The 14,155-nt window shown below is 38.6% G+C and overlaps 1 pseudogene; it reads left to right on the top strand.

Annotated features, from left to right (window-relative positions):
• Nucleotides 1-8,250: 8,250 nt before the first annotated feature.
• LOC144329481 (zinc finger protein 705B-like) lies at nt 8,251-13,199 on the top strand (annotated as a pseudogene).
• Nucleotides 13,200-14,155: the final 956 nt, after the last annotated feature.

Below are 14,155 nucleotides of genomic sequence, written 5' to 3'. Positions count from 1 at the left end.
ATGTATCTTTATAACAGAATGATTTATATTCCTTTGGGTTTATACACAGTAATGAGATTGCTGGGTCAAGTGATATTTCTGGTTCTAGGTCTTTCAGGAATCACCATACTGTCTTCCACAATGGTTGAACTAATTTACATTCCACCAACAGTGTAAAAGTGTTCCTATATCTCAACAGCCTCATTAGCAGGTAGTTTTATTTAAAAATTTTTTGAGAAACCTTCATACTATTATCCAAAATGGCCATAGTAGTTTGTATTTCCACCACAAGTATACAAGGGTTATCTTTTGTCCACATCCTCACTAATACTTGCTATTCATCTTTTCGATAACAGCTATTCTAAGAGGTGTCAGGTGACATTTCATGGTGGTTTTTGTATGCATCCCCCTGACAATTAGAGATGGTAAGAATTTTGTCATATATTTGTTGGCCATTTGTATCTCTTCTTCTGGGAAACGTCTATTCAGATCTTCACCTATTTAAAAAAAATTTCAACTTTTATTTTAGATTCAGTGAATGCATGTGCAGGGTTTTACATTGGCACATTGTGTGATGCTGAGGCTTGGAGTATGAATGATCTTGTAACCCAGGTAGAAAACATAGTATTTCATGGAGTATATGTTTTTCAGGTCTTGGTCCCCACCTTCCCTTCCCCTTCTTGTAGTCCCCAGTATCCGTTGTTGCCATCTTTACATCCATGTGTAATCAGCGCTTTGTTCTTACTTATAACTAAGAACGTATGGTATTTGGTTTTTTCTTCCTGCATTATTTTAGAATAATGGTCTCTAGCTGCATCCATGTTGGTGCAAAGGACATAATTTTTTAATGGTTGCATAGTATTCCATGGTGTACATATACTACATTTTCTCTATCCAATGATAGAGAAAATATTCATGTCTTTGCTCTTGCAAATAATGCTATAATAAATATATGAGTGCACATGTCTTTATGGTAGAACAATTATTTTCTTTTGGATACAAGGGTCAGTCCCCATGGCTGCTGTCAAGGGCTAGTGTTGAGTGCCTGCAGCTTTTCCTGGCTCAGGGTGCAAGCTGTCAGTGGATCTATCATTCTGGGGTCTGGAGGATGGTGGCCATCTTCTCAGAGCTCCACTAGGCAGTGCCCCAGTGGGGACTCTGTGGGGGCTCCTACCCCATATTCTCCCTCTGCACTGCTATAGTAGACATTTGCCATGAGGTCTCCACCCCAGCAGGCTTCTACTGGACATACAGGCTTTTCCATACATCTTTTGAAATCCAGGTGAAGGCTTCTGATACGGTATGGCTCTGTGTCCCCCCACAAATCTCACCTCAAATTGTACTCCCACAATTCCCACATGTTCTAAGGGTTCCCAGTGGGAAATAATTGAATCATGGGGGCAGTTTCTCCCATATCGTTCTCGTGGTAGTGAATAAGTCTTACGAGTTCTGATGGTTTGATGAGGCGAAACCAGTTTTGCTTGGCTCTCATTCTCTCACTCGCCTGCTGTGATGTAAGAAATTCCTTTCGCCTTCTGCCTCCCCCCAGCCATGTGGAACTGTAATTCCAATGAAACTTCTTTCTTTTGTAAATTGCCCAGTCTCGGATGTGTCTTTATCAGCAGCGCACTCCTGTACTTTGTGCAACTGCAGGTCTAATATCCCATGGAAATTGCCAAGGCTTATGGCTTGCACCCTCAAAGCAGTGATCCAAATTGTGTCTGGGGCCTTTTTAGCCTTGGCTGGAGCTGGAGTGGTTGGGAGGTAGAATGCTGTGAGCACTGTCCTGCGCTTGCCCTGGGTGGTGCAGCCCTAGGCCCAGCCCACAAAACCAGTCTTCCCTTATAGGCCTCCAGACCTTTGAAGGGAGGGGCTGCCACCAGCCAAGGTCTCTGAAATGTCTTTCAGGCTCTTTCTTCATTGTCTTCTATTAGCATCTGCTTTCCTTTTAGTTATGCAAATGTATTCAGCCTGCTTGAATTTCAGAGGATACCAATGGCCTTAAAAGTACCATATGCCCCCTAACACTTCCTGACTTCATTTCTGCAATATATTTTATTTTTTTACATCATCATGAATATTGAAACTTTTTAGATCTATTCACTTTCCATTTGTTTTCAAGTCCAGTTTACTTCCAAATAATTTTAGAATATAGAGTCTCCATAAGACTCGAGTTTGTCTGGTTTCTTGCTGTACCCCATGACTGCGAATGCTTTCTAGTACATATAATACACTCAAAAGTACTTATAAGGCCGGATGCGGTGGCCCACGCCTGTAATCTCAGCACTTTGGGAGGCCGAGGTGGGCGGATCACGAGGTCAGGAGATCGAGACCACCCAGGCTAACACGGGTGAAACTCCGTCTCTACTAAAAAAAATGCAAAAAAATAGTCGGACGTGGTGTCGGGCGCCTGTAGTCCCAGCTACTCGGGAGGCTGAGGCAGGAGAATGGCATGAACCCCGGAGGCGGAGCTTGCAGAGAGCCGAGATCGCACCACTGCGCTCTAGAATGGGCGACAGAGCAAGACTGCATCTCAAATAAAATAAAATAAAATAAAAAAGTACCTATGAATGAAAAAAGGAATGAATCTTCCTATTTTTCCTTCAAAATAGCCTTAACTCTTTGGTTTCCAAGTTGATGTGGGGTTTTTAGTAGTTGTCTCAAAAATCCAATCAAATTGACCCGGGTGTGTCTCCAGAATGAAGTTTTGATGAGGTTCAGTATCTGTGCAATCAGGGCATGTCTCTTGGAATGTAGTGCTGATTAGGTTTATTAATTGTTTTTTCCTATATAAGGGGAAGCCTATCAGAGGATACGTTTTCCCAGAGAAGGAGCATCAGAAGAGTTTAAGACCTTGGGGGAAGATAGTCTTGCTTCTTGCTTGTGGGACTTGCCTTGGAAGGTAGATAAGTTCACAGCATCCTCCAATTTTTTATTTTTGGTGAGTTCTCCGAGCACTGAGATGTGAACTGGTCTCATTCCCTTACAATGATACTGTTACCAGTAGAAGAGATTCGAGTTACTGGCAGCATATCTGCATGGGTCCATAAGCAACTTCAGTCCTTGCCTCCTCAGAAGAAAGTATTTGACTGAGGGGCATACAGCGGAAAAAGAGGCTAAGTTTCAGAGCAGGAGTGGAAGTTTATTTAAAAAGGCTTTAGAACAGAAAGGAAAGGAAAATTCTCTTGGAAGAGACCCAAGTGGATGCCTGAAGGTCCAAGAGAGAAAAGAGAAGGGCCTTTAACCTTGATCCTGGGATGGGCTTGCCTCTTTCCCATGATTCTTCCTTTAGGGAGAGTTTCCGGCATACACAGTGCTTTCCTTACCCTTTGGAATTGAGCATGCACGGTGCGTTTAGGGAGTTATGCTCATGTCCATCTGAAGTTTTCTTTCCTTTTCCAGTGGAGTGTGTCCCCAGAAGATTATGCTTTGCCATTTTTGTCTCTTAACATAAATGCCCAAGAAGTTGCTTCTTCCTGGGGTCTGCATTTAGTTAACATTTTTGATGTTAACAGGTGTAGACCACCAGGAAATGGCCTCTCTCTGGTGCTGCCTAATTGTCATTTTTAGAGGCAAAGTGATCATTAACAGACCATCACCTGACATTTCTAGTGGGTAGGGGAAGAGCCCTCTCCTGCCCTGCTCCTGCTCTTCTACCTGTAACAAGACAAGCCTTGAATATCATTAGACATGTGTCCCATCAAGGCAGCATCTCATTATTAAATTTTACTGTGTGACTTGTTACTTCACATTCTCATATTCTGTGTTCACTATTTGTGCACCTTTTCCATTTTTGTTTTGACCATATCTCATTATTTTAACTGCCTTCTCCAAGATTCTAGATCTGCATTGACCAATAGAGTAACTACTAGTCACATGTGGCTATAAACTGTAAATTAATTATAATTAAATAACTAAATGGCATATCCTTAGTAGTAATAGCCAAATTTGTGGCCAAAGTAGAAATTTTGTGACTACATATGTGTGGTAGTTACTGCATTGGACAATGTAGATACAGAGAATTTCTTTCATCACAGAAAATCATGTTGGGCATGTTGGCTGCCACTTATTTTTATTTTATTTTTATTTTTTATTTCTTTGAGACAGAGTTTTGCTCTTGTTGCCCAGGCTGGAGTACAATGGCATGATCTCAGCTCACTGCAACCTCCGCCTCCCAGGTTCAAGCGATTCTCCTGCCTAAGCTTCCCTAGTAGCTGGGATTACAAGCATGTGCCACCACGCCCGCCAGTTTTTTTTTTTTTTTTTTTTTTTTTCCTATTTTTAGTAGAGACGGGGTTTCTCCATGTTGGTCAGGCTGGTCTCAAACTCCTGACCTCAGGTGATCCGCCTGCCTCCACCTCCCAAAGTGCTGGGATTACAGGTATGAGCCACTGCACGCGGCCTTATTTTTAAATTCTATTTGTGTGCTTTATAGTTAAATTATATTCTGCTTCTCTATATTCATTTCCTTTCACAGATTTTTCTCAGGCAATTTTTAAATTTCATTCATTTACCTTCTTCAGGAAAGTCCTTAGATCATTTTTTAAAAGTAATCTACAGCAAATAATTTTTCCATGGATATTGTTTTAGCTTTATTGTGTTGGTACTTTTACATACTATATTCAGGTATTATTATTTTTCATAACTTACTTTAAAAATTGTGCCAAGTTTATTTAAAAGAGATTTCTCCCTTGATTTTCAGAGGTCAGATTGTGTCTTTCATTGTTGTTATTTTAGTTTAATTTTATTTTATTATATGTAAATATGTTGCATATTCCTTTTTTAAAAATGTGAGATTTTTTTCTCTCTCTTGTTACACAAACTTTGTATGAAGTGGTCATTATGCGCTTTAAAAATAAATATTTTGTTTCAGGGCATGGTGCTTTCACACATGCAACCTTAGAATAATTTTAAATTCCATTCCACTTTCACCATTCCTGAACTGCTTGGAATATATTGGATGTTGGAAACCATGAGAGGTTTTGACTTGCAATCCAGTCAAGATAATAGGATTTTCCATTTATAGTGTAATCTGATATATATTCGTTTTGGTTTCATACTTTTAAAAAATCTATTCTCTTTTACTCTGTGGTGATCTTTGCTTTTCTATTTGTGCATTGCTAGAATGTCGGCTGCTGTTTCCCTAGCACCTGAGATGTTACTCAACACTGTATAGTGCTGGTGTTGAGAATTGAGAGAACCTACTAAATAATAGCACTTTTCAAGACCGCAGTTCTGAATTAAAAGGAAGGGAAAAGACAGGCAAAAGAATATAGACATCAGCTATTTTTACTGAAGATCTGTTGGAGAACATGGTTTTGGTGTCCAGGAACTTGAGACCTAATACTGCATTCCTAATACTTCACTAAGGTGTGCCTAAATAGCCCTGAAAGGGCTAGGAAGTCACAAGTCTGCCTCTTAGTTGTTATGAGTGTCCTTAAAATATTAAGGGAATATTGAGGATGCAGAATGGCTCCTTCCTCATGACTTTTTAAGAGATCTGGGCCGGGCGCTGTGGCTCACGCCTGTAATCCCAGCACTTTGAGAGGCTGAGGCGGGTGGATTACCTGAGGTCAGGAATTCCAGACCAGCCTGACCAAAATGGAGAAACCCCGTCTCGACTGAAAATACAAAATTATCCAAGCGAGGTGGCGCAGGCCTGTCATCCCAGCTACTTGGAAGGCTGAGGCAGGAAAATAGCTTGAACCTGGGAGGTGGAGGTTGCAGTGAGCTGAGATTTCACCATTGCACTCCAGCCTGGGCAACAAAAGCGAAACTCTGTCAAAAAACAAAAAAGGAGAGAGAGAGAGAGAGAGATCTGGAGGGAGATACTAAGCTGTGCAGGCTCTTATCTTGAAGTCACCAAATACGTAAGTTGTTATTCCTGCTCTGGTGAGAAGTTTGTCAATACATTTTTTCCATGAATTAATGAAAATTTTAGACTCATAACATAAGTTTTAAAAAATTTCTCCTAAAGATTGCTTGTGTATGTATGTGTTTTGAAATATATTTAATCTCTATATCTTGAAATAGTTTTTATAGATTCCACACAAGAGTCCTTTAGGAAATAAGTGTGCTTTAATTTTCTTATAATATTTGTCCTTTTTTGTCCCTGGCACAGTCTGTATATGACCATTGAAATTACTTTTAGTTCATGTTTGGGTTATAATCATACACAGATATTCTCTAAAGTCCAAATCTTATTTTGATATTCGAGGAAGAGTTTACATGGTAATAGTATTAAGGGTTACAGCTGGTTTCACTGAAGCTTTGTAGGCATTCTCTAATACCTTATTGTTTTGAAGGAATATCTGTTCTGCTTGAATTATAGACTACATAATACATGTACTGTCAGGTACATTCATGGAAGGGACAGGCAGATGGAGTCATATGTTACTGGAGTCTTGATGAACAGATGTAGGAAATAGTCCAAGGAATAAGAAAAAAGTTGATATTGAAAAGTGCTTGTTGAAGTCTGTAAATGTGCATTAAAATGTGGCAGTAAAAATAGACACAGTGAAGTATGGGAACTGGGGTCTAAATCCTGGAGTCCCCAGAATCATAGAGAACCTTGGTTAGGGGAGTAATTTTGTAAAAAAGCAAGAAGAGGCAGTGACAAGGCAGAATATAATTAAAAGTATTGCTGTGTCATTTTCTAGTTTTGTAATTTTGTCATATTTGTCAAACTCTGTTGATCATTTATTAAACTGGTAAATAAACTATAATCAGCAGGGTTATTATAAGGGTTAAATAAGGAAATTTGTGTATATCTGTAAGCACAATGTCACAATTAATACAAAGCTACCCTTTTTATTTTTCCTGGATTTCATGTACAAATAGGTCAGTTAATTTTTTGTTTATGACACATAATTATCATTTGTACATAAAATATATTTCATTATTTTTATATTTTTAGCAGGGAAATAATACATGCATGTTTTCCCCCGTCTCAAACACATGCGTTCATATAAACATATCCATCTATATACCTACATATCTATGTATGAATATACACATGAACATCAGTATTTCTCAGCAAATATGTATCATGATAATCAGAGATATTGCAACTAACAAAGACTAATATAAACCATGATTGCAAGAATTTTAGATACCACCTTAGTAAAATATCAGATTGAGCTGCTAAATTTCTCTCAGCCCTAAGTCATTTTGTATTTTCTGAGCATCCTAGAGGATTGTGACTGTATACACAGGACAGAAACACCATGACGCAGGGTACTGCTGCGAATTTCTGATGCGGGGGATTTTAAGGGCTAGATCAGCAGGATGGGAGTGTTGACCCTCCAAGTGAAATAAATTCCTGAGTTGATTATCCCCATCCTGAAACAGATTGTGTGTGTGTGTGTGTGTGTGTGTGTGTGTGTGTGTGTGTGTGTGATATAGAGTCTTGCTCTGTCGCCCTGGCTGGAGTGCAGTGTTAGGATCTCGGCTCACTGTAATTGCCTCCTGGGTTCAAGCAATTCTCCTGCTTCAGCCTCCTGAGTAGCTGGGATTACAGGCAAACACCACCATGCCCAGATAATTTGTGTATTTTTAGTAGAAATGGAGTTTCACCATTTTGGCCAGGCTGGTCTCGAACTCCTGACCTCAGGTGATCCACCTGCCTTGGCCTCCCAAAGTGCTGGGATTACAGACGAGAGCAACCCCACTTGTCCCTAAAACAGATTCTTACTTGATTGATTTCTGAGTTCCAAAGGGAAATACAAAAGTCAAAATTGAGAGAAAGTAAAAGTGGAGTAAGGTTTCAGAAGGCTGTGATTGGTGTTGGAGAAACATTGCTAGGGCATAAAGCTGGGATAATAAAATCTGAGAAATCCCACAGTGTTTATCTACAGTTGGAAATCATATTCCACATGTCGGCGGAGTCAGGGATCCCTGTGTTTTAAAATCAGTGAGGGAATTGAATATCTGGACTTGTGTCAATTCACATACAAAACCCAGTGCTTTTGATGCTCTCATTCATAAGATATCTGTGTTCCTTCTTTGTCAGAAACCACAGTCATAGGCTTCCTAATTTTGACCTTGGGGAAAGAGGAGAGGCCTCTGTGTGTTTGTGTCTGTTGGTCAGGCTGTGGTGCAGGTGGTGTCACCCTTCAGTGAAGGTCTGGCTTTTCATCACAGGTTGGTCTGAAAATTATGTACAAGGCTGGTGTCTCCCGTGTTCTTTCTCCAACCTCAGCTTTTCTTAGTGCCTGAAGCGTCTGCAAGTGGAAATCCAGAAGAAGACAGAGAGAAACTGAGTTCTTGACAATGCATTCACTAGTGAGTGGGGGATGGCTCTTTCTACTGAAATTATACCCATATTGCTGGCAAATGGGCAGTTTTCTCCAGTTTGCATGGGTGTTTCATTTTTATTCTTTTTTTTGTTTGTTTTTATGATGCAAAATCCACCCAGCCTGGGTGTTCCAAATGCAATCAGGAGACTTTCAGGTATCTGGCCTCCAATTAAGTTTTCTCAGGACTCTAGGTTGGGTATCATGTGTCAATGATTCCTAAATTATCAATATAATTTCTAATATTACACTACTTTATTCCAGCCCCTATGCAGGCTATTTACAAGAAATGACATGGAGGTCTCATTTATGTATTTCTTTTTCTTCTATCCATCCTATAACCTCATAGGGAAATAATTGACCCATTAACTGTCCCGTTGGCTGAAATAGACTTAGGATTGTGATGAATGCAGGCAATAGAGATGCGTGAAGAGCAGAAGATCAGAGCCCAATAATGAGGCTGATGTTCTAGCAGCTGAGTTCAATAAATCCCGTGTGATAGGCCTTGGGCAAGAGCTGCACAGTGTTGAGGAAAAAGGAGAGTTTGATAAAATATATTTATGCTTTTAAAAACTTTGCAAAAGGACAACTAAAGAAGTCATTATTATTCTTATCCCCATTCGTTTTGCCTTTTGATAATTAACTTTTTGCCTTCTGGTAACTGAAAGTAACATATAAGAAATACAATTACTTAATTATGGTTGCACACTCAGGAGAAGGAATATAATAGATATAGTACAATTTAGAGTTCTGTGGAAATGCTCTATAAGGGCTGGTTAGAAAAAAACAAAACAGTAAACAGGCCTTTTTATCCTTGAACAAGCCAAGTGACAAGGTAAAGTTAAAAGAGAGGCAGTGATAACTGATGTTTGGGTTGACCAGAGAAAGTTGAGAACAGGAGGCTTCATATCACAGGAATCATCAGACTAAGACTTCCTCAGTATAGCAGCCTCAGCGGTCTTGTCTTGTGCAGCTGGACTGTCTTTAAGCCTTGTCATGAACACCTGAATTGCATAACATTAGAGTGACTATATGTATGAATTGAATCCTATATTCTGTGTAAAACTTGTTCAGTTCTGAAGAATGCTGGAGTCTGGTTCATCACTTTCTAACTTTTTAATGAATAAGGGACCAATGACCTGTATTTAATAAATATTTGCTAGATAGGAAACATGTTTTCTATTACTTCTTTAGATTATTCAAAACCCACGATAGGTCTTTTAACCATTTGATTGGTGAGAAACCTGTGTTTTATCTAGCGAAATAATTCATTTAATCACGGTCGTGTTTAAAAAGTAGTAAATCATGGTTATTTGCCTTGTGACAAATCTGTAATTTACTTGAAATTCGTGGTAAATTTGTTTTATTTATGAAGGTTCAAGTGAAAATTTTATAATCAGTTATGTACAGGTGATTAACACATTACTAAAAAATATCTGGGCTATATTATGCCACATCTCATGCTATATTTCTTCATAGGAAAGTTTAATGGAGTAAGAGTGGGTATGTCTCTGTGAGTGAATTTGAAAGGCAGATACCAGCTTAGTATTGAGAATGAACTGGCTGGAACCTAAAACACTGAGTGTTCTGCATACCCAGCTCCTACCTATGTCATTTCAGCCTTCCTCCTCTGGACATTAAAAGGGATTCTCTGTCTAAACTAAAATGTCTGTGATGTTTTAGAACAAAGTGACTTTTGAAGATGTAGCTATTGACTTCACCCAGGAAGAGTGGGCCATGATGGACACATCCAAGAGAAAGCTGTACAGAGATGTAATGCTGGAAAACGTGTGTCACCTGGTGTCCCTCGGTGAGTCCCTCAACATTCACATACGTATGTAGACACACATTGACTCATTCATTCGATAAGTGTTGGAACAGCTTCCCCATATCTCACTCTAATCTCTTCTCTGATTCTCTCACAGATCTTATCTGAAAAAAGTTTGAGTTCTCTAAATCTGTCTAAAGAAATATCTTTATTTTATTTTGTTTTATTTAGTGTGTCACGCAATTAGAATGTAATCTTGACAGGGATTTCATGGTTTCCTTGGTACTCAGTCTCTAATACTCAGAACAGACCTAGGAACTTAATGAATATTTTCAATGTATTAAATTAAATATTTTCTAAATAACTCTTCTGCTTCAGTCGCTATGCTTAGGCTGAGACCAATTAGTGAAAACAATAGCAATATCTTTTCTGTATAGAACACCAATTATTTTTGTAAATCGAATGTTTTTTTTGTTCTGCATGAGAATAATAATAAACATACTGTGCAGAGGTTTAATTAATCTCTTTCTGAAAAGACTGTGTATTATGCATTGTGTCTTGGAACTTAGGCATGGACTCAGCATTCATAGGTCCTGACTGTTTTGAATTTCCTTTTCCTGATGGACCTTTTGTTTGGATTTATTTTCTAGTCTCACGTTGGGTCAGAAAAATCCTGGGGAGTTTTCTGTGTTCTAGGTCTTGTGGTCTGAGCTGACCTTCACTGTTTTTATTCTTCCTCGGTAGCCTGCCTTACAGTTGGTGATAATGCACATTTATTGACAGTGAACTCAAAACACATGTACTGTTTCCACTAACAGGGTACAGATAAGCAAATCCTATATAACTTTGCAGCTGGAGCAAGGAAAAGAGCTCTGGTGGGAAGGAAGAGAATTTCTCCAAGGCCAGAATCTGGGTAAGGAACAAGGTCCTGTGCTCTAACAGGAGGAAGTGCTTTTTCAATGAATAATATCAGTCAAATATTAATTAGCAGTTTTATTAAATGAGTGGTAATTTCGAAAATGTAGGTTAAGCTACTGGAGCAGAATTCCTTAGATGTTATTATCATTTTGTTCATATGTCAGATGCTACTCTTGTGTCCTCTTGCCTTTTCTTTTACTTTCGGGAAAAGGATAATTCATGTACCTGTTGGGGTTAAACTGTCACATGCTGACTCTTTTCCCGATACCCCTGTGAAGACTATCCCTCTATTTACCTGCCTGATATCTCATCTCCATTTTATCTCTTTTCACATTTTAATTTTAAAGCACTTTTCTAATTGCTGACGCTGTACAATCTGTTTCTTCTATTGAAGTATTTTCTTCATTTGACACATTTGCCACATCTAAGTGTCAATTTTCGAAAAAAAGTAAAAGGGCCTTGGGGTTTTTCAAACAATTTTATTACCATAATACCAAGGTAACAATTTATTTTTCAATTATTTCAGACAAGGAAAGTGCCCTTCAGAAAAAACACACGATATTCATGCATCCTATCAGAAAAGACGCATCCACCGGTATGACAATGGTGAGTTTTATAGCTGTGTACACCAGTCATCTAAGTTAAAGACCTGGTAATGGGTTAAGTTAGTAATGACGCACAGTCACCTGAGCGTAATTAGGCTGGCATTAAGTGCTTTCTAAGCAAAAAAAAATTTGATAGTTTGAATTCAGTGAATAAAGTGACCTGTGTTCTAAACCATAACATGAGATCTTTAAAATAGAACAAGTGCATATACATTGCTCATGTTCAGACTTTGAAAGATATTGATATCATCACAATCAATGGAATAACTCTGCAGTTGGGATCTTACAAAAGAGAAAATATCTGTGTCTGCAGGAGACAATGTGTACGCAAGTGTCAATCGAGAAAAGTGACGAGACAAGTCCCAATCATTTTAGGAGATTTATTTGCCAGAGTTAAGGACATGTACCTGGGGGACAGGTGTATACCTTTCTCCAAAGATGATTTTCTCTAAATTTAAAGGGGGAAAGGGTGGGATATTGAGAAGTACACAATTTTCATGTAAAAGGTGCGTAGAAAAAAATATTCATGCATTTTTCTGGCTCAGTGAATCTGGATTTTTTTTACATAAGATGACATAAACAAATGAGGCAGAGGAATAATGCAGGAGAGCTGCATTTTATATAAGACAACATAGGCAAAATGGGGCAGGGAAACAATCGGATATGCATTTGTGTCTGGTGAACTGGGGATGACTGCGCCTATAAAGACAAGCTGTCAGTTTGCATTGCCATGGTGTAACTTTAACAGCTCATGAGGAATTTCCTTGTGGGCAAAATATGGGGGAGGCATGTAGCTTTTCATCTTGTAGCCATACTATTTAGGAACCAGAAGGAGGAGGCAGGTTTGTGTGACCCTGTTCCCAGCTCGATTTTTCCCTTTGGTTCAATGAGTTTGGGGTGCCAAAATTTAATTTCCTTTCACACAAGTGACATTGGAAAGATTTTAACTGGGCTCTACCACTGAATAGTTGGTCTAGAATTCAAAGGTGGTGAAATGAATGTATAGATGTATGTTGGTAAATCATTAAGAGCTTTTAATCTTTGTCCCTAAAGGAGAACTCTCTCATTCTGGAGGATCCCTTTGAATGTAATGATTTGGAGGAAGATTGCACTCACAGTTCCACAATGACTCAGCGTTTGTTAACTCAGAGTGGAAAGAAACCCTACATCAGCAAACAGTGTGGAAAATCCCTTAGTAATCAGTTATTCCCTAAACCACATAAACAAATTCATACTAAAGGTAAATCATATCAATGTAATATATGTGAAAAGGCCTATACTAATTACTTTCACCTTAGATGGCACATGACTCACACTGGAGACAGGCCATATGCATGTCATCTATGTGGAAAATCCTTCACTCAGTGTTCTCACCTTAGAAGACATGAGAAAACTCACAGGGGAGAGAGACCGTATAAGTGTCATCAGTGTGGGAAAGGCTTTATTCAAACCTTTAATCTTCGAAGACATGAGAGAACTCACCTTGGATAAAAGCGTTATGAATGTGATAAAAGTGGGAAGGTCTTTAGTCAAACCTCTGGCTTTAGAGGACACACAAGAATTCACACTGAAGAGAAACCACATGCTTGTCTTCTATGTGGGAAAGCCTTCAGTCTATCTTCTGACCTTAGATGATATGAGAGAACACGCACTGGAGAAAAGCCATATGAATGCCATTTATGTGGGAAAGCCTTCAGTCAGTGTACTAATCTTAAATAACATCAGAAAATTCACCCTGGAGAGAAAATGATAAATGTCTTCAGAACATATTCTGACTTTAGATGACATGGTGTTAGGAATGACGAATGTAAGGAATATGGAAGAGACTTCAGCTGCAGTTGTAACATCTAAACATGCCAAAGGACTCACATTTTGAAGAATTACTATAATCATGGACGTTACTTCAATTACCTTTATTCTTCAGTCCACATCAATAAATTCATATGGAAGAGAAATTGTACGACATATATGTATCAAAGGCTTGTTAGTGATCTGATCATAAATGACACGAGAGAGCTGAAACTGTCAACATAATAAACTAAAAGTCTTCAGCAACAGTTTTAATAACTTAAAACGTGTGGGACTTTCAGGTAGAGAATCTCTAGCTCTGCGTTCAGTGTGAAAATGTTTTTATGTGCAATTTGTTGTCAAATAACGTAAGAAAACTTTACTTGGATGAACCCTTTATTTGTATTTTCTGAGAATAAACATTCAGCCAAGCACTAGGCTTGATGTTCACAAGAAAACACAGTGATAAAATGCTGCTAAAATGGAAAATAAGAGAGGAAATCCTTTATAAGCTAAATAAGAAGGGAAAGTCTTTCCAAGGGCAATGAATTCTCTTGGAATACCAAACACTTCTTACTGGAGAAGTTATGCCTTGAAAAATCAAGAGAAATCCTTTCTTCACAGAGTAGCGCTTGTGGCACATGTGAGATTTCACACTGGACAAAACACGGTTAGCATCTTGAAAGGAGAAGATTCTTTAGGGGTAATTCATTTCTTAGTTAACATTAAGTTTCTCACATTGAGGAGCTATTAAAATTGAAAATCACCATGGAGAAACCTGATAAGTTTCTCATCAGCAAAGT

The sequence above is a fragment of the Macaca mulatta genome, chromosome 15 (assembly GCF_049350105.2).
Source record: "Macaca mulatta isolate MMU2019108-1 chromosome 15, T2T-MMU8v2.0, whole genome shotgun sequence".
NCBI classification, from domain to species: domain Eukaryota; kingdom Metazoa; phylum Chordata; class Mammalia; order Primates; family Cercopithecidae; genus Macaca; species Macaca mulatta.
The sequence above is the reverse complement of the archived record's forward strand: the minus strand, read 5'-3'. Positions and strand labels throughout refer to the sequence as shown.